Source organism: Argiope bruennichi, chromosome 7, assembly GCF_947563725.1.
Source record: "Argiope bruennichi chromosome 7, qqArgBrue1.1, whole genome shotgun sequence".
NCBI classification, from domain to species: Eukaryota; Metazoa; Arthropoda; class Arachnida; order Araneae; family Araneidae; genus Argiope; species Argiope bruennichi.
Genome location: NC_079157.1, coordinates 95,914,812 through 95,942,622, shown reverse-complemented (window position 1 = coordinate 95,942,622; position 27,811 = coordinate 95,914,812). Strand labels below are relative to the sequence as shown.

General features: G+C 30.9%; 1 long non-coding RNA gene across 1 annotated transcript in view; it reads right to left on the bottom strand.

The window, feature by feature from the left end:
- The window catches only part of LOC129976726 (uncharacterized), a 30,247-nt gene extending 5,559 nt beyond the window's left edge, over positions 1 to 24,688 (bottom strand). The window contains exons 1-2 of the long non-coding RNA XR_008785181.1: positions 24,623 to 24,688; positions 3,448 to 3,506 (exon numbers count right to left, since the gene is read on the bottom strand). This is a non-coding gene — a long non-coding RNA (uncharacterized LOC129976726). The remainder of the gene's footprint in view (positions 1 to 3,447; positions 3,507 to 24,622) is intronic.
- Positions 24,689 to 27,811: the final 3,123 nt, after the last annotated feature.

Sequence of the window (27,811 nt, the reverse complement as noted above, 5' to 3'; positions counted from 1 at the left end):
ACTGGTTCTCTCCAGCCACTTCGGCGGAATAATAAGGTACTGTTCAACGGGTCTTCGATGAGATCGATGCCGACATGCTAAATTCAACTGCTAGTTACGCGCATTACTTGCTCAATACCTTGTGGTGGCGATCTTATTAAATATCTTTTTGCTTTAAAATAAAAGATTCTAAGTTACTGTGCTTTCTTTCCCTGATATGCATAAACAATCTCAGTTTAACGTGTGAACACCAACTATCGTCCATTTTTTTCTTTAATTATTTTTAGTGGGAAAAAAAATGCAAAGCTCTCTGAACGTATTTACGGAAACTGCAACTCCTTTCAAGCATTATTTTTCTTCAATGATTTTTTTTTTAAAGTTTGCAAGAATTTATAACGCGTCCTGTGTTTTTGAAATTTCTAAAATCCACACAGGGAATAAAGATGCTCCTTTTTTGAGGGATCATATACTAAAGTAATTTGAATTTATAAATTTCCGATAAATTTCATGTTCCACGAAGAAAATATTGTCGCCGTTATATAAATCTAAAATTTATTTTCTAATCATACGATTTTAATCATCATAAATATCTTTTATTTTAAAAAAAGGACTTTTTTATTCCGTTCACAGGATAGAAATGTTGATTTGAGGGCAGATTAAATGTAGAAATATCAAATCGATTGTTATTCTTTACCAGCAGTTATCGTTTTGAAATAAATGATTTTTTTTAAAAAAATTAAGAAAATCAGGACCATTTCTTACAGTTCAGTAAGTGAACTAATATTAAAATGGGGAAATGAACCGACACCTATTATTTATATATGTAATAGGTTAATACTAAGCACTCATTTGCAAATTTCTTTGATTAGATGAAGGATAATATCTACATATTAAAATAATCAACCCTCTAATTATAAAGTAGTTTCCTCTTTTACAGCTGTATTAACGTAAAAAACAATTTTAAACCAGGAGCTCAAAGACTCATAGCATGATAGTATATAAAACTGGATTCGATTGTCATTTTTCATTCAGAATACATCAGCCGTTACATAACAAAAAGAATATCCATCACTTTGTTATTTTTACTCTTTATAGTACTAATTTTTTTTCAATTAATTCAACGCAACTTATTCTGCAATTCACAGACAGAATGCTAGTCTACAAATATTAGAAGGTTAAAAATAAATTTAAAAGTAAAATAGAGCCCACGAAGATTTTTCAACTAATTCAAGATTCTAAAGCCCACATATTTTCCTACGGTGACAAAATTCTCTGTTTACAGAGAACAATCCAGTTCAGCCTCATTTATTTGCTGAAGGAATCCAAAATTCGAAAATATTTAGCTGATTAGGTTCTAAGACTACAAAATTAATTTCATATTGCATTTATGGAAAATCCCGTTTCAATACATAAATAATCAGGTTATAAGGGTCTATTTTCTGATACAGCTAGGAAATTGAAAATTTGGCACAAATATAAATATCTGATGACAAAGCCTGTGCAAAATTTAATGCATTTTACTTTTTTTAATATTTATGTTCGTATGGATTTGTGGATAGACATTCTTTTAGAAGTATTTCATCCAAAATTTGATTCAAATTGATCATTTTGAAGAAAAGGATTTCATATAAAATTAATCTTTCTAACTCATTGAGTTTAAGATTAATGTATTCCCGGACAGAATGGTGCAATTTTAAAAAAAATTTTCTCAAATCAAAGCGGCCTGAAACGTGATTATCCGCTGAAATCTAGTATTCACGTTATTCGAAACCTACAGTTCTTTGCTCAATATAATTCGCATACGGACAAGTGAAATATGTTAAAAAAATTAAGTGAAATGTTATAGAAATATTTAAACAATATTTCAGTGTTGAAAGCAATTGATAAAATATAATTGAATTTTATGTAAAAAAAACCATGAGTATTATTATTATTATAAATTAACCTTATGTACTTTAATCTCCAATCATTTCTCTCTGAAACTAAAATTCTCTCCTTTTAATGAACTCCGATAATTTAATTGGCTTGAAATGATTTTATGGTATTCGCATCTCACAAATCAGCATCTTATTTAAATTTGCGATACAAGATATTTTAATCGTCATGATTGTTATTAAATCCTTATATTGGCAGGACTGATAAGGATGAATGACGTATAGATCTGAAAATTAATTGGAGTGCCTCAATCTATAAAAAGGATATATGTAAAAAGGAAATATTTCTGAATTAAGAATATAATTGATTCGTGCTGATTATATTTCTCAAATTTCTGTAAATGCAAACGATTTTTTTTCTTTGCTAATTAACGTGTTCAGATAACTTAACGCACGGCGGGTTGACTTTTGTTAGGCGGATTTTTCAAATATATATAAAGGGAACTACTACATTTTTCGAAAAAAATTTGTTGTGCATATATATAGTCTGGTGGGTCAATTTATTGAAATATTTCGGTCCATGCAATGAAAACATTTTGATATTCTAGTTATTAACTTAGTAAATTAATTTCTCAACGGGAAGAAACTTATCAACGCAGATCATTTAAAGCACCGCTTTCGTAAGCAAGCGATACTTCATGACAAAGTTACAGAGGTGTCCATTCTTTTCTTTTGTTGACGATTTTTAGTTTCTGTTGTACGTGAAAATTATTAATATCGCTGGAGTTACGATATCATTTAATTACCTGAAGAGTGAAGCAATCACTAGGATTCGATTCAATCCTTATGCTTCATTCTAACCGAAGATTTAAAGATGAGACGTGTGTTAGTTAAACTAAGTTTTGATTTTTGACCAAAAGAGGGTAAAAAAGACTTCCATTTCACTTCTTCAATGAAAATGGTGAAAACTCTTTGAAAATGCTGTTAACAGAGGGTGATTCTTGGTTTATGGTTATAATTCAATAAGAATTGAACATTCAAAGAGATCAAGCGTATTTGGAACTGAACTTTCTCTACATGTGCAATGATAACACAATAAACATACGTTTTTAAAAATTTACAAAGAGTGGCAGGAGCTACAGCATAGTACTTTTTTTCCTCATACGTTGGAGGACACAGTATCAATATATACCGGGATTCTCAAAATCTCGAATTCAAATTTTTTGACTATTACAATATTTTCTCTTTACTTGTATATGAGAAAGCAAAAAGCACGGTTTAATTTGTCCGACTGACAGTGTTGTACTGTCTGCTCTTTATTTGTTTTTTAATTACAACTTTAAATCTAATATTTTAAGGCTCCAAAAAATAAGCAGGACGTACTTGTATACATAAATGTAAATTAAAAAGATTTTTTATGATTAATGCTTTTTTAAAACTCGGAACTTTAAAACAGTCTTATTTTGTTACATAATCTTTTGTATCATTTTATTCTTAAAAGATTAAAAGGATTAAAGGACGGCAGGAGAAAAATAGAGGAATACAAAAGAGTCGTTGAATGAAGGAATACTTCTTGAAAATGGTGATTACTTACCTTTCACTCTTACACTTTGCTAATCCTGTACCACGTGTCGAAGAATTTTAAGATTGGACCTGTAAAAAAAATAGAAAAATTGTTTGCTTTCACTTTCTATTCAAAATATTCCATTTTGGTTTCAATACATTTGTTGCAGTTAATAATTATTCAATGTCAGTTCCAGATCACTTTCTAAATGGTCCTCGAAAAAAGAAAGGGGAAAATTTGTATGCTTAAAATAACATCAAAATATCACTTTTTAATTTCCTTTTAAGTTTACTCATTGTACTAAATCAGGTAAATACAATATGTAATACAAAAACATTGGGGTATTTTTTTGCCAAAAGTCTACGGGCAACTTGCATGTCTGAGCATATTACCATGAAAGAAAGACTGTTTTCATCAATACAATTTTAGTAAATGCGACCCATTCTAAACTTCATTCGACTATTTAAATTATATTTGCCAGTCATTGTTCGATCAATTAGAACAAATTCTTTGCAGATACCCTCCATTTTACAAATTAAAAAAAAATTCTGCATTGATTTGATTTTAAATTAAACTTATTTTAGGTTAGTGATAATTTCTTAATTCTGTTTCTAGCTTTGTTTTATTTTGATTTGATTTAGCATAGTGAGAAATGCTTATATAAATTTAAAGAGTTTTTCTGAATTAGTATTTTTATGAAAATATTCGCAGCGGCAATTTTGAAAACTCATTCGAGCGATTGATATTTTCAATTCAAAATAATGCTGCAGGCCAAAAGAGGATTTTATAAGTTATAATATTCTATATAGAAGCACATGCTTATGCGTAAATATATACTTCAAAGCATCTACATGAAAATATTCCCAATACCGGTAAAAACAATCTTTTATTTTTATCTCAAATATGTGAAAGTATGACTCGACCGATTCCAAATTAAGTAGAATTTTCATCCATTCCCTGCCTGTAAAGGAAAAAAAAAAGTCATCTACCCCTTGCAGATGATAAACGTATCGCGTTCAGGATTGTGCTCTTAATGACCAGAACACCAAATGGGAATTACTATGCTTTTGAATTCTTTGAAACCCTAAACAACATCCCCATCAGGAAACATATATACATATATGTTATCTGTAATCAACAAATACATATTGCTGTTTTTCGATAAGTTCTGGGAAGATTTATCTCCCATTCGTTCAACATTGCAAATATTCGATTAACAAATTTTGGAGTTCCTTTCAAACAGCAAGGGAATTAAAACTCTATTTTCCTTCTATTTGAACCCATAAAGAGGTTTTTCGATGATCAAAATGAAGTTTTATGATGGTGACCCTCAAACAAGCTTTGTAAGAGCGGCTCTGCTTACAAACGATGGACTTTTATGAGATCTGGATTTTCAAGCTATAAACTGAAATGCCTCAACAAAAATGGTAGTTATGCCGAAAAGGTAGTAAAATGGAAGTAATTTCATACTACTCATTCTCGTAAATGAAATAGAAAAAGTATTGTAATCAAAATATTCAAACTCGAGATTTGGAAGAATTTCCTCGTTTTAGACCTCGAAAACACATTTTTGACATTATGTGTGTCTGTAACAATGATGACTCGAAAAACGCTTTGGGCCAGAGGAATGACATTTGGTATACAGTCTTTGCAGCAAATGTGTCGATTTCTGTCAAATTTTCAGCAAATTCCTTTCAGAAGAAGTCTGTCAATCCATATGTTCGAATATAAATTAACAAAATAGTTACAAAACGAGAAAGATAGATGGATTTAACATCAATAGAGTAGGTATCTATCAAATTTTGAGCCTACTCCAACTAAAGATTGCTCGTCTGTTTGTCAATAGTTTTTGAAACATGTTTGCAATAACTCAAACATATAAATTTGGTTCGTTTTTTTCTGAATACAAGTGCTGTTCTCTGTCCAGTCGGTTGGGAAAATATTGTCTAAACCACAAATTCAATTTTCGGATGTTATTAACCCTATGCCGGGGATAAATCGCCAAAAAAACTCACCAAGGATCTCAAATTCAGTAACAATGCTAAATTCACGTGGAAAGTTCGCATTTCATGTCTATTGTACGCCACTGCCATACAAGATATTCTCTGCCTTACCTAAGATCCACAATTTTTATTGCATGCGTGGGGATAATTTTTCTAGAGTATGCAAGAAAGGTTTGAAGCGAACCACTCTCCATCTTTTATTATAGTTTTCAAAATGATGCGCGATACTTATTGATACTTCCCCATACTCATACAGATATCATATGACCCCTTCCCTCAAAAATGAAGCGATACCATCATTTTTTATTTTTTAACTTTCGTAAACGCATTTTAAACATTTGTTTAATTCTATTCTGTAAAATCTTCATCGGCAAAAGAAGTCCTTGGCAAGTTAGATTTCTTACAAATGGTATTCCGAAATCCAACCAGTATAACTACCAACAAAGATTTGCCTTAACTGCTTAAGAATTCGGAACTTATTGCACTTCACAAAAAAAAAAAAAAAAAAAAAAAAAATGCATATTTATAAATTGTCATTGGATTCTTCACAGGAAATAAACAGATTGAACGAAATGCAGCGGAATTTAATAACTGTTCTGTCGACGTCATCTCATGAAGATCAAACTAAAGTGTTCAAATTGGTGCCAACATAGAGTCTCGGAAAAAATAAAGTACCCGCCTATATTTATTCTACTCTTATTCATAGTACAATTATTAAAAAAGGAACCACTCGAAAGGAATTAATGTAAAGATTTTTGAATTAAAAATTTCACAAGGTTCCTTCGATATTCTGAAATAAGAAAACATTTCAAAACTTCCAATGGTAACAACCATTTTATTCAATACATTTCAAAACGACATCAAAAACTCCTGGAAACTAAATTTCATTTGTTTAAGTCTATTCTTTTCGAAATTATGAACTAAAATTATGACCCCACCATTTTGACATTTTAACACTATGTTAATGCGATGCTTAACAAAACCATTGATGATGAAGTCGTAATTAAATGTTTATAATACTGATTTGTCATGGTGTAATAGGACAAAAAATATTTTCTGTTTTTTAAGTTTAGTTACGAAAGAATCTTTAAATTTGCTAATAATTCAAGCTAGTCGAAGATGCCCGGACCAAAGTATTGCAAATAATTATTCATTAGCGCCAATATCTAATCAATGTAGCGTCCTCCATCCTTTCCCTCCATGGATGAAAACAAGAGCTAACATTTATTGGAGGAATACTCGATTTATGCAGAGCATGTGCAGCTCAGGACTGTAATCTTAATTACCAATGTGCCACATGGGTAACATAATGTTCTAAAAAATCCAAATATTCAACTTATCTGTAATCTTCGAATAATCAACAAAGACAGAATTTTAACATATCCGTTGCTTTCCCTAATATTTACTAAATAATAGGTTAATATAATAAATTGGTGTTTATGAACGATCATCGGTTATTATAAGTAATCACTAGATTAATGTCATTTACTGTAAATACATGATCAAAACTATCTGGTTACTTTTAAATTTACATACTGTTTCGAATTTCACCATAAATGATGGACGTACTCTCTTAAAATTACTATTATATAAAAAATATACAACTATTGCCACATTTTACCGTGAAGATTCCGCCATGTGGCATTTAGAGAAAAACCAGTAAATGAAAATTATTTTGTTCCCGCCGTTTAACAGAAAGCAGATAATGATGCGGATCATTCAGTAATGGTAGATGCTGTGAGGCACGATTATACGCATTTCCGTGCAAGCAGCGTAAACATTGAGGAGTATAATTTGTTTTTTTCAAATCCCAAATTTTTCACAAGCTTTTAGGATTATAAAACGCAGAATTTTCAACCAAATCAAATGAAACTTACAAAATGTGTATCAAAACGTATTATAATCTAAAGTGAATTACATAAAATGTCCCGAACATATTGGACCTTTTAAAAAAAAAATTAACATTAAATATAAGCAAGAATGTGATGTTAGAATTTTTGTTCTTTTTTTCATCCATTTTTCGAATATCAAGCGGTGTGAATCATCACAACTGTCGAATGTGGGGCAGTGAAACGCCTCAAGCAGCCGCCGAGCATTAATGCGATTTTCCAAAGTTTAATATTTGAGATGCCCTATCTAAAAAGGAAGTTATTAGTACTACCATATTGCACGTCAAAATTTGTGAGCGATTGCCTCAACCAACGTTTCCCGAAGATGGATTAGTTCACCCATCCATCCATTTTAAGATCCATTTCTGTGACCTCCTCGATTACTATATTTTATCCCATTTAGATTTATCATCTGGAATTACGTCAAAGATTTCGCCAATAAGACTGCTTGATCGACGTAGAGAAGGTCAAGTATGGAATTGCAACTGATATTTATTTCATAAATATTTGGATATTTTCAACTACATGGAAGGAAATAAAAAATAATTTCAGTGGCTCATAATACACCTAAGTATCTCAGATTGAAATCTATTCACTTTTATAAGCCTTACCAGAAGGGATTAATTAAATTTCATTTCTACTATATTTAGAATGTTCAAAATTTAATTTCGTGAAATGCTTAATTGTGCCCAAATCTCCTCAATAAATATTCAAAGATATAAGTATTTTAGAAAAAAAAAATTAACTACGCATGAATGAATTATAGCATATTTACCTTTTATAATTCCAAAGGCAAATATATAGGACACCGTATAAAAAATTCCATATGAATGCCATTAAAATTCTCGTAATGCAGTAAAAAAAAAACAATAAATCGTTCTCTAAAGAGCAGCTAAAAGATGGGCTTTAAAACACACAGTTATTCTTTCAATTTGGAACAGTAATTCCCGAATTCTAATTAAGATTAAAAATATATTACACAAGCTTCCTCATGCTTAATTTGTAAATACATAATAAAAAGTGCAGTAATTTAAGTTCTCAAATAACAAAAAAATTAATTATGTAATCCATTAGTACTTGCAGAAATAGCAGATTTCCGATTAAGTGACTTCAATTATAATGCGATTGAAAACAAAAATTGCATGTTATTCTTGCAGAAGATAACTAAGAACCCCTGTCCTTGATGTTAGTCCTTATGATCTAGCTCGAATACGACATTCTGTTTAACCCCACAAGTATTTTATGGAAATGAGATCAAAATCCTGTGCAATGCAGTCAAATTCCTAAAAAACAGGAGACAAATAACTAAAATTTCAAATTGGATTTAGACTCTAACGGCCTATAGCCATGTCAGGGTTTCCAATTTTCTTTTAGAAGAACGGCATTCAATCTCGGCAGAATCACGCAAAAATTTATGGACAGCCTTCCTCAAACAGCAAAGAAGGTCGTCGAATGCCCTGTCATGATTAAAGCACAATTTAAACCTTCAAGTAGCCCGTATGCTTTTAATTATATCGTGTAAATTCAGTTACATAATGTTAGAAATTCACTTTTTGCACAAATTTAAATGAATATATTAAGTCAAATTTAAATGTTATCTTAAGTCTGTTTCTTGCAAATATGAAGACATATTTAATTTATATCTAACCTCTTATGGAATTTGAAGATTTTTTCGAAGATTCAAGTTTAAATATTTTAAAAGTCCATCTTTTAACTTAAGAGAGATGATGAAATTTAGATCACTACAGCAGCGATATCTTTTCAGAATGGCGAATGTATTCAGTTGCAGTTTTTATGCAGTTGCCCATATTTCATTTTTGGGAGGGCAAATATTCTGTGTTTAACGCATGTACAATTAAAACGTATTTACAAAAAATAATTAGTCATTGAACATGTACAGCATTCATTTTACATGTGAATATAATAATTCAATTTTTTTCAAACATTCTGCAAATTTTTATGAAATTTCATTGAAAATTCTGCATTTTATTAAAAAAAACACTTGAAAAAAATGCGAGATTAAAAAATTACCTTTATATCTTTCCTAACAAATAGGCTGTTTTTACGAAATTCCAAGTGTCTATTCATAACTAGCCAGCTTTTTTATTTTCTCGAATACGTATAGAGAAAGTATAATAATCGCCAAAAAAATTCGAATAGGAGATTTTGACGAATCTCGATATTTTAGACCTTCCCGACTTCCATATATCTGTGACAAATGTAACTTAAAATCGATTTGACCTAAACGAATGAAATTTGGTATATGGTAATTATACAGAATTTTCAGTTTTCTATCAAATTTTTAATCTGCTCAGAGGAAGTCCGGCTGTTTTAATATAAGTACCAACGAGTATTACAAAACAAAGAGAGCAAGATAAACAAAATTTGGTATAGAGATTTAACATCTATAGTGTTGACACTTATAAAGGTTTGTGCCAAATCCAACAACATGTTGACTGTCGGTCTGTACTTTCAGAAATAAATTCCATCATTCATAAACGCAGTGACTTAAATATATTAAATCTTGTAATTGATTTTGTGATTACAAGTGCAGCTTCGCGTCCAACTTTTGTTCTAATCGGTAGAGAAATACTTGTCTGAAAAGAAAAAAATCGATTTGTGGACACTATTCACGCATGCCAGGGATTTATCGCAAAATAATTCACCAAGGACAACACGAGATTCAGTAAAAATACTAAATTCACGCCAAAAAGTTAATATTTCGTAACTAATAAATTGACATTGGATTGCAATAAAGAGTACACGAGAAAGTTTTGGGGAGACCAAAAGCAAGTTCACCGAAAGTAGTGATTATATAGAATTTCGGTCCAGTCGTTTAGCTGCGTTATTCCTTTAATTTGTGAGACATTAAAGCCCTACCATTTTAACTATTTGACGTATCTTCTATTTGTAGCCTGCATGAATCTTTCTAATACAGACTAATCCCATGATATCAACGTGTTATTAGAAACGTAAAAGAGTGATGAAGTGTACCTACTGTTTTATTCGTCTAGAAAGCCACATGGATAATAAACCGTATCCTTTTTCGAAGACGAGGTTCCTCTTTAGGGTTTGAAGATGAAAAAAAAATAATAATAATACGTTATTAAATACTTGATGGAGCAATGAAAATGTAATTAAAAGGCAGAAAGGCAATAAATTGAAAATATGTTTAAAATGTTTAGAAAAAATTCCCAAAATTCAGGAAAAAACTGAGCTATTATTAAATTGATGTCATAACTTTAAAATGGCATGCAATTCGTTTTTGTACAATAATATTTCCAAAATTTATAGTCAAAAAAATTCCAAAATTCAGCTTCATTTCTACTAAATTAAAATATCAAACCAATCGCTACGCGCTACACATTTCCATCTTCCTATATTATATATCAAATTTAATATATACACAAGTTCACCTTTATTGTTAGTACTAGGAATAGGAAGCAATATAACTTTTAAAATTTACCAATTCATTATCTGCTTTCTGTGTTCAAAAGATTCAGTTTCATGGAATTCTAGCCGGTTCCCTAACACCGTTCTTGTTCGAATCTTTACCATAAACGTAAAGTCGATAAATTTCCTATAGAATTGATGTGCAAAAGTAGTTAGTTCAGCTTGACAGAAATTTGAAAAAAATGTTTTAATAAATCGGAAAACGACTGGATACTCTAATCACAAAGTATACAAGAATTGTTTTACTTTCTCGTATATGAAGTATAGAAAAATATATTTTAATCGACAATAAACTCGAATTCGAGACTGAGAAATTTCCACGTCTTGGTAAGTTCAATGAACACATTTTTGGAAAATGTCTGTCTATCTGTCCATCTGTGAAAGATAACTCAAAAATACTTTGTATTAGACAGATGAAATTTGGTATATGTTTCACCCTAATTCGCAGATTTCCATCAAATTTTGAGCAAAATTCGTTTCAGAGCAAGTCTTTTTGAATATAAATTAGCAAGATAATTACGAAACGAAGAAAGCAAGATAAATAAAATTCGATACACAGAACATCTATAGTATAGATATTTTTCAAAGTTAGATCCAAATAAAACAAGAGATTGACCATCTATCATTTATTACTTTCAAAAACATGTAAACTCAATTGTAAAACATGTAATAATTGAATTGTCTATTCTACTGCAAACTGCAGTAGACAACTTTTATGCGAAATCCAACGAAGGCTTCATTATCGGTCAGTATGTATTTTCAGAAACATGTAAATGCAATGATTTATATATTTCAAATCTGGTGTGTTATTTTCTGACTGCAGTTGTGTTGTGTGTCAAATTTTCATATCAATCGATTGGGGGAAATGCGTAAAAGAAATTCACTTTTATTAAAGAGAACGAAAGAAAAATTTTCGGAGACCACTCCAGTTTCACGACATTAAAGTTTAGCTCTTAAAATTTATATTACTTTAAAGAGAAAAATATAAAAAAAACAGGGGTTTTGTTAGAACCACTTCTTCGTTTCTACACATTAAAAATGTTTAAGCAGTTCATAAAATGGCTACTACATTATAATTAAGTGTCAACTTATAAATGAAATATACTAGATACATGTCATTTAGGATGCAACCTCCATAACAAAAATAATGATTTATGTCAAACTTTGGACCTCATCGGAATACGGAAGAAGGTTTTATCCCATAATATATACTTAATTCTCGTCACTAATGGATGAAACTAAACACGACTTAGGTTATATTGAGAGAAGGTTACAAGAACATTCCCACCGGTTGTTTTAAATAAACTATTTCTTAGAACAACCGAGCTTTATCCATATTCATTTATTATAATTTTCATCATTTTGCTGTGAATTTACACTAAAATACTTAACCGAATTCTTATCTATTAATAAAAAGAAACATATAAAAAGAAACGTCAGCTATTTCTTACGCAAGTTTCAACTTTTTACTTTTTCAACAAATCCATCGGTATAAGTTTTCAAATGAATACACAGATTGCCTTCTCTTAGAATGGCTCAAAATTTATCAGTTTTGTCGTTAGATATTGACAGAAAGTTGCAGTTGGGAAAAATGCTTTAAATGATGGAAAAAATTATATTTTGTTATTTTTATCATACTGGCTTTTCTGATAAAGTAACAGACTCCTAACTGTTTATAAGATACCATCAGTCGCATTTAAATAAACGTTGATGCACTAAAACATACGCTAAAGAAAATTTCACTGTTTCCTGATTAAAATTGATTCAGTTTCAGGCGTTTACCTTCAGTAGGGATTTCCTCCAAATTTATTTTAAGGAACATTTTGAAATAGCAAAAAATGCATAATTCAAATTTGGAAACGATATCTTACCATTTTTCTCGAGTCAGCTAATTTGATAGCAAACCTTTTCTCAAACAGCGGTCTTTAACATCATTATTTCAACAGTAGTAGCCAGTCATAGAAGAATGAATGTATTCTTTAAAATTTTATAGTATCAAGAGCCTTTTTCAATTCCTACTAATCTCTATCTCTCTATATTATATTATAACACACAATATCTTGTTCAAATTTTCAATCGTTAATAAAAATACTTTTTATTCATCCACTCAAGTTCAAATACATTCTTTAAACCTGTATTGAAAGACACTTGATGTTTATACAGTTTTTTTTTTTTTTCAAATATAATTAAATTTATCCAGTATTTTCTATTGTGTCGCCAAATGATCGTCAAGCTCTATATTGCCAATTAATATTGTAATTCTATCATATGTATGTAGATATTTATATTAATTGTAATTATTTAATAAAAAAGTATCTACAATAAAACAAATTTATTGACCTAAGAAGGAATTGACTTAAGTTTATATATATATTACTTGTTAATTAAATATGAATGACAGGACGGGTAAAAATATAAAAAGTTTAATTTCGTAACTTTAAAAAATATATATTTACAAACTCTGTCTTTACCAGTTTAGAAATCAGTTACTGGAGCATAATAAGAGGTAATAATCTGTATATCGCCATTAATTTTTATAGCACTTTCCGAAATCTTTTTAACATGGAGTTATTTTGGCAAGAATATCAGTCTTGAAGAGTGAAAAAGAACGAGTTAAAGCCTTTTTAGTTTATCTAGAATCAACTCTCGCAGCAGTTGCTCATCCATCTCCAACTTTTTAATTTTTAAATTAAGCACTGCAATTAAGAAAAAGAATTGTAATAATCAAATTACGATTTCTTGATTTTGATTAATTCTGCTTTTAGATCTACTGGAGCAATAAAAAATGAATGAAAAGATACAATGAACTGAAGTATTTAATATTAAGTCTCAACACCAATTAAAGGATACTGGGAACATCTGAGCCTTCAAAAAATTGATTTTTCAATTATAATCTAATAAGTTAGGGGACATTTCACTGATTACAAAATATGCATAATTTATGTAGATATTAAAAATGAAAAGTTTATAAATTAGGCTTTAACAATGAATCCAACAGAAATTTATTGAGAAAAAAGACATTTGTGCCTCTTTCTCGAAGCATGCTTTCTACAAATTTCGGTACGCCTAGAGGGAATCTTATGAAGATGTATACAACAACAATATTTACAAACATAATACATCTATTAATTATATTTTTATTTTTTTTATGGAATAGTAATTATTTTAGAGGTTACTAGCCGCCTTTGGCTACCAGCTAGTTTGCCGATCTTAATGCTCCTTAAAATTTCACGTTACACACAAATATTTTATGTGTTTTCAATTGCTTCTTCATCAAAATATTTTAAGCTTCAAATTTTGAGAGTCGTATAATTCACTCATACTTTTAAAACGACCTAAAGCCATAATGTACTATCTCACTCTCTCTAATTTTCAATCCGTGCCGCTTTAATCAAATTAAAGTGGCAATGATTAAACTGCAATAAATGTAAAAAAACATTTTTTGCTGAAACAACGATTTCTTTTTTTTAATATGAGTACTGGAAACAGAATTGTTTAGAATTTAAGTTATACGTGCACTACAGAATAATTTTCATAATTTATGCAGTATCTTAAGAATTATTCTACAAAGATTTATCATAAAATTCAGTTTTTAGTATTATTTTCAAAAGGACTTAAATATATACTTTTTTTGTCTATAAATATACTTAAAAAAGTTATGAAATCTAAATTATCGAAATTAATCTTTATCTAAATTTTATTATTTTATTTTATACAGTCTTTTGGTCCTAAGAGATTATGTTCTTGTAATATTCTTGACACTGCAACTTTTAAATAAGTAAATGATCTATCTTTTGTTGTCAGATATGATCGATTTATGAAGATTTCAATAGAATAGTTTAGAAAAATCAACATTTTCATAATCCTAGGCCAATAAGTCTTGAGAAACCCTGGGCGCTGATTGAGATATCTTTGAGGCGGTCGATAAAGTGGTCTAAAATCACCCATTTTTATTAAATAATGATATTTAAATATTAATAAATAAATCAGTTTTAAAGACTAATTTAGTTGATTGGAAAGCAAATGTTTTTATTTTAAATATTTGTATCTCAAGAATATTTTGCTAAATATTCTTGAGAGAATATTTTGCTAAATATTCTTGAGAATCAAAGAAGAGAGGATCTAGATAAACATTCGTCATTTCTTAGAGAATTTATAGATTCAAGTTATCTATACTTATAAATAAAGCTCAGTGTGTGTGTGTGTGTGTGTTGGCGCTCTACAGGCCAGGTCATTTGACATACAGCTACCAAATTTGGCACATGTATACCTTAGAGGTCCGGAATGTGCACCTCGGGTCCCTTTTTTTGAATTTTTAATTAGAATTTTAATTATTAATTAAAAACTAACTTTCCCGCCAAAAAAAATGTCCATTTTCCCCACCGGCAAATGAGTAAGGCTTCAGTTGTTTTTTTTTTCTCCCAACAGTAATGAGGCTAGGGTTAACATTTTTCGGCCGATTATTTCAAACGATACTGTTTATTTTCTTAATGTTTTATGCATTTAAAATTAAACATTGTTAATTAATCCATGTTTCAGATTCATTCTGAAGTACTTTTGAATTAAAATAACACAGAATAAAGGAAATTAAAAATGTCTAATCTGCATAGCGTTACCCCAACTGGCGTAGAAAAATTCACACATTTGCGTTACCGTAACTGGCGAAGAAAATTCACGCATGCGCTTAGTGTTCTGATTGTTGACATGACAACCATTTCAACGGATGATTTAAATTATTTTTAGGTTAGTTGCATGCTTCTGTAAGTAAATTGTATTTACGTTAGTTATATATTTTTTGTATATGCTTATAGTTTTAAGTACATCGTTTTTTAAGTAGTTCTTTTAAACCTGTTTCCGACCGATTATTTTAAACGATTCATTTTATTTTCTTAGTGTTTGATGCATTTAAAATTATAAATTGTTAATTAATCGATCCGTTCATGATGAATCTGAGAAAATTTTGTTGACAAATTCTTGAGATATTACATAAATTAAGAAAGATATTATTTAGTGCCCATAAAGTTTAAACGCTCAGTGACTCTGTTATCAGTAATCGTATTATTAAAAAAAAAATGGTTTGTTTCAGTAAAAAATATTAGTATATTAATTGCAGATTAATCATTTACACTTTAATTTAAGGCATAAATTCTACGGTAAGTAACAGAAAATTAGAGAGATACTTATTACGTTATGACTGAAGGCCTTTATAATATTATGAGTAAATTATATGACACTCAAAATTTGAAGTTTTAAAATATTGTGATGAAGAATCGATTAAAGTTGGAATTGCGTAAAATATTTAATGGTACGACCGAGTTTAAAACCATGCTTGGCCAATTTTTAAAAATCGCCAACAACGGTCTTGCGAAATGTTCAAAAGCAAAAAGGCAGATCTTCAATTATAGTGCATAATAAATATTGCCAGCTTTGGCGCGTTATCGCAACTTGGCGAAGAAGGGGGTTAAACTCCGGTTCATATTATTTAATTATTAAAATTTAAACGAACATTAAGATTGGCGAACCGGCTGGTCGCCAAAGGCGGCTAGTATAAAATATAATTGTTTACTTCATTTAGACAATTTTACTACATGCATTTCTATTATTAAAGGTTTACAAATTAACCGTTGGGCATTGAATTGAAAGGATATATTTTAAACCATATTTACCTTAAGTATAACTGATTTACGGAATTAATAATGTAGGTATTTTAAAAGATCATAGAAATATTTACTTTGCATTTACTTTCTATAAAATATCCTATTTAATTTCATATAGATACATGCTGGAAATTACATTTTTGTATGTTTAATTTTCAATTTATTTATTTTAAATTTAAGCTTTTGTCAATATGATGACAACATTTTGATAAAAGCTAATAATTAGATAATTTTTCCTATGCACTCGTAACGTGCTCGTGCAAATTAAATTTTATTTTTATTTTGTGAGAACTATAGCGTTGAAAAATATGGTTGAACTATATCTCTGAAAATTCGTAAAAATAAGAACTTAATTTATAGGTTAAAGAATTGATATCATTAAAAAGATGATTTTTTTGAACTTTAATTTGATGCAAAAAATCAATTTTGTGCAGTAATACTTTCGGAACTCATGGTGGGAAAACGCCGAAATTTCGATTGATTTTTAATTAAAATTCTAATTAAAAACTTTAAAAAATTGCTCCGAGGTGCACATATCCGCCTCCAAGGTATAAACATGCCGAATTTGGCAGCTGTAGGTAAAACAGTATGGTTGGTAGAGCGCCAACACACACACACATACATATTGAGCTTTATTAACGACGGCTTAATTCTTTGGATATAGTTCATACAAAAATACTAAAATCTCGATTAAAAAAGGGGGGGGATGAGATTTTGGGGTTAGAGGTATTTTTTGATGTCAGATAAAAAAAATAGAAAAACATTTGGATAGGGACACACAAATTACCTAGCATAATGAAATATACTTTAGGACCTATTCTCATACCTACCAAACACACATAAAAAATTTCATAATAACCGGTCGAGCCGTTTCGGGGCAGTACGAACAAACACCGTGACATGAGATTTTTATATATTAGATTTATAATACATGATATATTTTTTTAGATTTTCAAGTTACACGATATTCATAATTTGAAATTTTTATAATTAGCATCTTTTACTGAAAATAAATTCACTGCAATTATTAAACCTATACTCATATTATGCTAATTTTGGAGTCATTTATTCTGAATTATTTTTTTTGAAGGATACAGATCTGTGGTTATGAACTTGAACATTATCGCATCACAACGTATAATCAATTTGCCATTAAAAAATACTTTAAACGACAAATATCTTTCTAATTTTTTTATAATTAAAATAAATCATTCGTTTTATATGATCTAAATTACCAATTAGATACAAAAATTACTGGCGAAAAACTCCATTTTAGAACTGAATTTTTGACTATTAACATTGTCGAAAGTATCCCACTCCACTTAAAAAATTAATTATATTCTTAATTATCAATGAAATGTGCCTCACTAAGCCACTAAATCTGGTTTAAAAATTAAAACATGAGATTGGTCTTTTCGAAACTTTCTGGCCTATTCTGGAATAGGTATATTATTTTGACCCTGCCTGCATAAAATTGTGGAACTCGGAAAAGCTTTGATTACCACGAGTATTCAGAATTTTATTTTCAGAGACCTGTACAGGAAAAATTTGTGCTTCATAGTATAGTTTAAAGCAATGTTTATACATTTTGGACACATTGTTTTTCAATTAAATCAAACAAAATTTGACGCAGAATTACAATTTTAGCAACATAACTACATAACGAAATCTTATTTACTTAAATCATTTAAATTTGAATTATCGTGTTTACATGGATGCGAAATTGCAGACAGATGTCAACTCTTTGTCAAATTCGATTCAATTTTTTTGAAAAGTTCTATATTTTACATGTTAAAATTGAGTACTAAATTCCATTTATCTAAAAATGCTGCGTTTCAGAGTTGAATTTATTTGAATTGAAAATGCAGGAAACAAACAGCCAACCAATAAATGCATTAGGTTCAAAATTTGATCAAAGCCTTTTCGTTTTGCAATTATTATTTACTTATCGCCTCAGGTAACCAGCCAGTGCGATTGAGTACTTATTTCAAATTTCAGTCAAATAATTTATATATAACTGTGATTCCACCAAATTTCTGGGCGTTAAAGTCGTCCTACATATTTTTCTTAAGTTGGGTTGATTGTGAATATGAACCTTCCGAATGGGGGCCAGTACCGTGACATCATGACGCTACTAAAAATGTAAATGTCGATTGTCTATTAATCTATCTTCGAAAATTGCGGTATTGTAACTTCACTTTATAACTCATGTTATGAACTACAAAGATATTGTTAAAAATTTGTAATTTTGCTACCCGGCACGAATAGTGTCATCCTGGGAAAAACCATTCAAACCCTTTGTAAGATCTGTCCTGTGCGTCAATAACCTGAGAGCTTGGCGGCCATTAGACGACTTGGCGACGAATTTGACGAGTTTGGCGACTAAATGGATAATACTGGAAAGTTCGAGAACTTTTACGATACAGCCAGGTACGCCTTGATTGGTCTGAAGATTATAGCCCCGCCTCCCGGAATTATAAAAGACGATCACTCTGAAGCTGGGAAGAAGTCGTGTATATAAATTCCCAAAATTACAGAACACCAGCGCAATTCAAAAAGGAAAATCATTTGCATCCCTATTTAAAGTCCCACCCACTCAGGAAACCCCACAACAGGAAAAAGTCACACCGCACCAACCCCAAGCCGAAATCCCACCCAAATACCAAGCAACCCAGACAGCAATCAAGATTTTTCCGACATATTCAAGCTAGTGAAACATCTGAAGTCCATTATGCAAGCAATACCAAATACACATGATTTACTAAATAAATTAGACAATGACAATAATCCATAAAACAAACTATTCATCCTGGCAGAAGCCTTTGATAACTCCCTCTTCAACACCCTAATATGAACAATAGCAAATCTGGTCTCCTTATCTGCTCTTGGAACGCAAATGGACTCATTAATAAAATCAACGAACTCCACGATTTCACAACAAAATACAACCCAGACATAATAGCAGCTCAAGAAAGCCACCTCCGCACTAATAATAAAACTGCAATAGCAAATTATACCTTCTATTCAAACCCCAGCAGAACAGGACGTAGTATCAGTGGAACTGTCATATTCATTAAAAATAATATTAAACACACTTACTATCCGAACCCAACGTTCAGATACCTGGAAGCAACTATAGTCTCAATCCATACTACCATCCACAACAAAAATATAAATATCATCTCCACCTACCTTCCCCCATGCTCTGATAACGAATTTGTAATAGATATCGAAACGCTAATCCAGACCAACTTTGAAACCATCCTCATTGGCGATTTTAACGCAAAACATAAAAATTGGAACTGTGAAAAATCCAACCCTCTCGGTATGAGATTAAATTCCTTCACCAGAAAACTTAAAATGAAAATTATAGCACCTGACCATCCAACATGATTTAACAAAACCATAGAAACAATAATTGACTTTGCAATAACCAGAAATATTAATTACCTCCACGAAATTAAAACAGTTACAGAACTCTCCAGTGATCACCTACCAATCCTCCTTTACATCGATATCGCAGAAATCAACAAAAAAGAATACTACAAAATCAAGCCAAACTGGTATCAATTCAGGAAATACCTCAACGAAAGCACGCAACTAAATAATAAACTCAACTCTCCAGTTGCAATAGAAAAAGTAACAAAAAATATAATCACCGAAATCTATAATGCCTTCTATCAAACTGCCGAACTTCATAAAGCTAGCTTGAAACCCCTTCAGAAATAAAAGCACAGACAACCATCAGAAATAGACTTAGGAAAACTTGGCAAAAAACAAGACACCCCGTAGACAAGAAAAATTACAATCGTGCTAAAGAGAAACTAACCAGGATGTGGGAAGAGCATAGAAACAATAGCTGGGAGTATAAAATCGAAAACGCTAACGTCGAAGATAACTCGATCTGGAAACTTATCAAAAAATTCACAGGCAACAAGTTTCGCATCCCCCCCCCTCAGAGAAATAAATACAATAGCCTACAGCAACAAGGAAAAGGCAGAAGAACTTGCTCACAATCTTGAAGACCAATTTAAATTAAATCCCATTGCAGACCCTACCACAGAAAAAATATTCAACTCCGCAATAAGAAAATTTTGGAATAAGCAAACTCAAAATCCAATTCAACCTTGTAAACCTGACGAAATCATAGAAGCTATTAAAAATACAAAAAAGAAAAAAAAACTCCGGGTGAAGACTGCATAACAAATGAAATGCTCAAAAACCTACCAACTAAAACTATATTTAGAATCACTAAACTCACCAATGCAATAATGAAATATTATCACTTCCCATATGCTTGGAAAACCTCAATAGTCATCCCACTTCACAAAAAAGGAAAACAAGCCCACAACCCAACAAGTTATCGACCTATTAGCCTTCTCCCCACCATCAGCAAAATTATCGAAAAAATTATCTACAATAGGTTAAAACCAGAAATCGAAGACAAAATTATTCCGTATCAATTTGGTTTCCGTAATGAATATTCCACAGTAGCCCAGTTATTTAGAATGACTGAAATTATCAAACACGGATGGCTTATTCAAAAAGACACTGGTGCAGTCTTCTTGGATATTGCGAAAGCTTTCGACAAGGTTTGGATCAAGGGACTCATCTACAAAATAATCCAACTAAATATCCCGGAAGGCCTAATCAAGCTCCTAGCATCTTACTTAACATTCCGAAAATTCAAAGTTCGTGTTGGAGAGGAATTATCCTCACCCAAACCACTCCAAGCTGGCATAGCCCAGGGCTCCATTCTTGCACCAATCTGTTTCAACATTTATATCAATGGCATCACTAGAACCACAAGAACGCAACTCTATCTTTTCGCCAATGATACGGCAATTCTCAGCACTAATGAAAACAAAAATAAAATAGCAGATGACCTCCAACTTCACCTTAACCAATTGGAAAAATGGCTCATTAAATGGAAGATTAAAGTAAACGCAGAAAAAAGTCAGGCAATCTATTTCTCAAGCAAGAAAAATAAACCAACTCCTCCTACCCTCAACAAAATTACAATCCCCTGGCAAAAAGAAACTAAATACCTAGGCGTAATCCTTGATCAAAAACTCACGTTTGGACCACACATTAGTTCCATCAGGAAGAAATACCAAACAGCAAAAACCACCCTATACTCACTTATCAACTACAACTCCAAACTCTACATAAAAAATAAAACCCTCATTAGAAATCTATTCTTAGACCAATTCTCACCTATGCAGCCCCGATTTGGGGAGTCGCAGTTCAGACCCACATCACCAAGCTAGAAACACTGCAAAATCAAATCCTCAGGCAAATCTCAAACATGCCCTGGTTTGTTAGAAATAACATGAGAAAAGATTTTCATATCAACCTTTCACATCATCAAATTTTCACATGCAACCCTTACGATCCATTCTACAAGAAAAGACCGAGAGCACTCCTGAATTGAGGGGAAAAGCCATTAAAAAGGAGTCAAAGGCATGACCAACCGCAAAACCACAAAGAAGAAAGAAAACGACTATTAAGAAGCCACGTGCCAGGCACGCGTCGACCTTGGGGAACTTCATAAACAACTAAGAACCCTGTTCCAACCGGTTCTTATCTCCTTTTCTGCCAGACGGACGAGAAAGAAGATCGAATTGTTGACCAGCAAACGCCATTTCCCAACCCATTAAGTACTTTAACTTAGACGTATTTTTATCAGTTTCATCCCTTCTTTCTTATTTACTATGGAATTATTTTATTCTTGTAATCTTCTTATTTTTATCCTTTTCTTCCTTCTCTTTTTTTTTTTTTTTAACAATTAACAAGCGTTTCAAAAATTTCTAAATTACTATGTACTACATTATTATGTTATACTATGTTTGCACAGTTATCTTCCAATAGCACGATTAGGGAGCGGAGATTATAGGCTGATCGCCCAGGCTCTCCATCAAAAACTACTATTCTGGTGACAAGTCGTGTATATCGTCAGAAGTGGTGTGTGAGAGGAGTCGGAGTCGCCGACACGTAGAGAAACTGGAGGATTAAACAGAAAGAAAGCTGCTGAACTAGCAATTAAATGTGCTGCGTCTTTACGATTGATTAGTTGTATTTTTGTAGAAAAAAAATTTCGTAACAATATTAAACAGAACCTTTCTTCTTTCAACTACAGAAAAAAATTCAAGTAATTAGATAATTGAAGAAATGAGGAAAATAGTTTGAACTTCAGTGTAACAGAATCTATTAAAAATTTAAATAAAATAATAATTCCAAGAATTTAAAATTTTGCACGTCTATTAAATATGTATTTTTATACATATTGGAATGATAAAATATTTGTGGTTTTTTCATTCTTCCGAATTTATGAAGAAAAAACGACAAAATTCAACTTAATTTTTAATTAGAATTTAAAAAATCTATCTGAAATGCACTTTCTTAGCCTCCAAGGTATATATGACTCAAATTTAGTAACTGTAGGTCAAACGGTCTGATACTGAGAAGTTCAATTAACATACGCATTCATCTTTAATAGAGTTATAGGTTCGTGCACAGACAGACTTTCTACGAATAGACTCCGTTCAAAATCAGACAGAAACCATTAATTTTGTGTAAACACTACATATCAAATTTCATTCGTCTAGCTAGAAATGTTTTTGCGATATTAAGTTCATGAAACAATTCCAAAAATGTGTTTTTCGCGCTCAGAACGTGGCGATTCGTCAAAAAGTCGAATTCAATACAATACTTTTCCTTTGTATATAGGCTTTGTACACGAGAAAGTAAAAACACTAAGTTAAAAATCCGATATGAAAATTTGGTTCTACAAAGATAGAATCTGCATCAAAATTCTTCTGCAACTGCTTCAAAACGCAGATCCTCTTGATATAATTAAAGTGTTTTTAAAAATGTCTTTTCCGAACTCGGGACGATCTGAAACGTGGAGTTCTCTCAATTTGAATTTTTTGCCTACTGTAATACTTCCTCAGCGCTTCGTAAACGAGAAAGGAAAAATTCTAACTTTAGCACATAAAGAAATGAAGTTTCGACAACAAAATTCTACCTTATATTATATATTACTCAATTCTAGTAGTTGAGTAAAAAAGTCTCTTTTGAACAAAATTCGGAGAATTCATTTCAAATACTTCACTTTTTTTTTTACTGTTAAATTTTTTGTTACGGCTGTTTTCATTATAGAGCTCTTTGAAGCACATGCCATAACATATGCGTCTTAATTTCCTTCAAGACAAAACAGTGCAGGCTCACAAAAACACCAATTTATTTAACTCTTTCAGATCTAAAATTAATGAGGTGCTTTATTATATATATGTGGATATAAAGTTTCCTTTTAGTACATAGATCTCAAAACTAATTGCAAGTTTCTTACAATTCCTAAAAATTAATGTTAGTTTTTTTCTCTTGCACGGGCTATATAATAATCATTACCCAACAAGAATTTGAAAACGATGCTTCTTGCACAATAACAATCAGAATTTATGTACGAATGCAAGGGTTCAATATTATTGTAATACAAGTACAAGATTGGCTGAAAGTTTGGGGACAGCAGTCATGAACCAGAGGTGGTGTTCTACCTTCACCTTTCTCTCTTATATTAACAGAAGATGGCAAATTTTGAGCTTCATAGCACAGAGAAGAAAATCGAATACTTATTTTGAAACATTTCCTTCCCATTGATTAGATTTAAAGTTCAAACAGATCAGAAGTAATGGTGATGAGATCCCATTTCCAAATTCACTTTGTTTAAAGCAATTGGGTTTTCGAATCATTCCATTCACATAGTCTTAAATTTACAAATCGACTGGCGGTCATTCCTTTGAAGGAAAGTGTTCAAAGTTTAAAATATCATACAGATCTTTAACTGTACATAATGATGTATTTTTCTGACATTTTAGCAATACGTAGCAAATACATCAAATTTTGACAAGTAAGAAAAGGTTTTTTTTTTTTTTTTTTTTTTTTTTTTTTTTTTTTTTACCGAAAAGTTAAAAGCATGCATGAATTTTTTTAAGTTATTGACATAACGAGAAATGGTAAAGAAAAAGAAAACTTAAGCATTCCAAAATCGCTATTTTAATGTATGTAAAAGCAGTTTCACCAATTGTTCCTGTCCATAATGCCGATTGGTTTCGAACGATGGACTCTTATTTGTTTATTTTTAGGAAAGATATTGTCATTTTTAAGATAAATATTCGGGAAAAAAGTGATATTTTATACATACCATTAAGTTATAGGACTGGAATGTTTTCAAATTATCAGCCTTATCGCAGATTTATACAAATGCCGATACCTATAAGAGTTATAAAAGAACATGAGCAACACATATCATATTTCCATGAAAAACTATTTATGCTAATATGGAATTATAATTTTTTTTGGGAGGTGCAGTTAAAATTATTATATATTAAGAGAGGCAAGCACAACTTTCCTCTGCGTTTTCCCCAGAATCTGAAAGTGTCAAACGGCCCTTTGCGTTAAATCTTTAGATAAATGTAAATATTATAAACAAAATCAAATGAATTTATGAATAAATTAATATACTAAATCAATGCGAGAATTGCGGTTCTCAATATACTTTGTAAAAATAAAATGGCAGGTTTACAAATAATTTGATATATACAATTTTTATATAACTAACATAAATGAAATAGACTCTCCAACAACGAAGAGTGATCATAATTATATCAATTGGAGCATTCAACGAACATTTTCAGGAATTAACCAGGAAATATTCATGCGTCTTTACCTTTTTCTGAACAGGCATCTGATTTCTAAATGACAAATTATGTCAGTATGTGGTGAAATGAATACCAGTTAATTATTACTCGATTATCAAGTTCAAACAGGTCTCGAACTTTTATTTCGCTTATTGCTAGGGGGATGTTAAATCATCAGGTTTAATGTTCATATTAATATATATCTGCATAAATTTTCTTTACTGAACAAGAACAAAAATTAAGTGCTAATATTAAGATTAATATAGAACTTTTTTTTCCGAGATTTATGAAACCTAGTCAAAATTCATTTAATGCTTTATGTGATCTAGTTTATATAGAGCTGTGTCATAGGTGAGTCCACTGTATAAGAGAAAGAAACAGTAATTGCAAAAGAAAATAATTTTAAATTAATGAATGAAAATGAATTTACCTTCCAACTATTTTCATTCTCTTTGCAGCTGAAAAAAATTCATCCATTGATCTAGTAAGGTAAAACTCCAGAGTTGATGTGATATCAATAAATGTTTTAGAAGGATCATCCGTTGACAAAGATCATCCATCATCATTAGACTCCTGTGTATTTACTAAAAACACTTTTTATTCAGAGGTTTTGGCTAATTTGAGAGTTCCCAGAGAACCTCTGTAACTTGCAGCATATCGGCTCCCGAAGTTTGCATTATGAAATGTAAAAAACAAGAAGTTAATAAAATTGACCATTGCATATCTCCATTTATATAACTAATATAAGATCAAGATAAATTTTAATCAATGTAAAAAATGTACATGCGAAAGATTTGTTACAAACGAACTAAATTGTAGTTCAAACCACGGAGCTGCGCTAAAACAAATTGTCAAGTGTGTTTTAAATTTATGAAATTCACTTCATTAAAATTAACTGATAAGTTTTAGTTTAAAACATGTGAAGGCAAAACAATTTTCTTAATTGATTATGTTTGCGAATGTAAATGATACCAAAAGGAGCGCATTATAAAAATTGTAGTACCTAACAGTTTGGCTTACGATAAAATTTAAGAAGCCTTCATAGAACTTACTGACACCATCTTATAACATTCTTTCACTACTGCATTGTTAATAATTTCACCTAAGGCAGTTTTGCAATAAAGAGCAAATTTCAAATTACATTATTTAAGATTAAGCTCTTTAAGATCTAATGACCTAACTTATATAGAAAAATGTAGAGTTACAATTAAATTTAGGTATAAAATATCGCAATTTATTTATCATGAAAATGTAATAACATTAAATATTCAATAGTGCAGCAAAAATTCGGCAGTATTGTTGTTGGCTCTTTTATTGCAAAATTGCATGCACATTTTCTTACAACGCGGTTAAAAGGCCTTCTTTATACGAATGCTCCCAAAAAAATAACGTTGTACGGTAAATTTATTTGAAACAGACTACAATGAGATAAATCTCCTTAAACGCGATATGTTAAGCTCGTTGTAAGAAATTCTACTTTAAAGCATTGAAAAAAAAATTCTTGCATTGAAAAAAATCTTATAAAAATCTTAGCACTTCCATTTCAAGCATTTATAATAAAATCCTATTCTAACTATACATATGCAAAAGTTAGTTTTTAAAGTATTTACCGAACTGTGCATGTACAATACTGAGGATTCCACCCTTCCGATCAACGTCTTTATTGGACTTCTAACTCCGCTTCGTCACTTGTCGTTCTTTGTGCGTTTCGTGGGATTCAGTCGACACGACATTCCTGTGACAGGAAACGAGTCTCGCAGTGTTCGGCAGACCACAGCTTCTGCTCTTACATCTTCGCGTGTCAAATAAATGTGATTAATATATTTATTGTGTACAATGGATTGGATTTGGGTGATATATTCTATGCTAATAGTCAGTGGCGTAGAGGTGAGGGTTAATGACTACATCTATCCCCATTGTCAGACTTGTAAAACTCCTTGATGGTAAAATACAGTCAGTGATAAGAACTGAAGAGTAAAAATTGTAAATGATCCCAAATTTAAATAATGTTTTTCACGTTAGTGTAAAACTAGCAATACTCTTTAATGGACATTTGTCTCATGCGTTAAACGTGCAAGTACCAGGCAATTTTCCATGCCATCGTCAGTGACGTTGAGACGAAATCAACAATAAGCTACCACTCATGTCTTATACTTATTACAAACAGAATATCTTTCTGAATGATATTATATGGTTTCAAATTCCATTCCATTTCCATTCAATGAACTTAGGTTTTGCTAATGGAAGAAATCGCTTTTATGTACTTCCGCTAATACGGCAGTTCATTCATTTGGCACATTCTGTTACTTTATTTTGTAAATCAACGAGATTGAGAGGTGGCATTTTTTATATTGTTTAATAACAATTACCTGCATGAAGATCATCATTTTGAAGAAGCACAGTGCCTATCTTGAAATGGACTTCGCAATTCTGAATCGTGATTAGATAAAAATGATATCAACTTTGCTAGAACTATTTTTTAAGCTTCCTCTTCACGCCAGTGGATCATACATACTGAACATCAGGATCACATGCACAATGGATCTTTGATGGCTTCAAACCCTGAACTGAAACTTTAATTCCTAAATCGATGCTTTCTTAAAAACAATCGTGCTCACTTACCTTCCTTCTTTAAGATGGAAGTGACAGAGTTAATAGTGGTAACGGGAATTTCGAAATCGAAAATGAAGGGT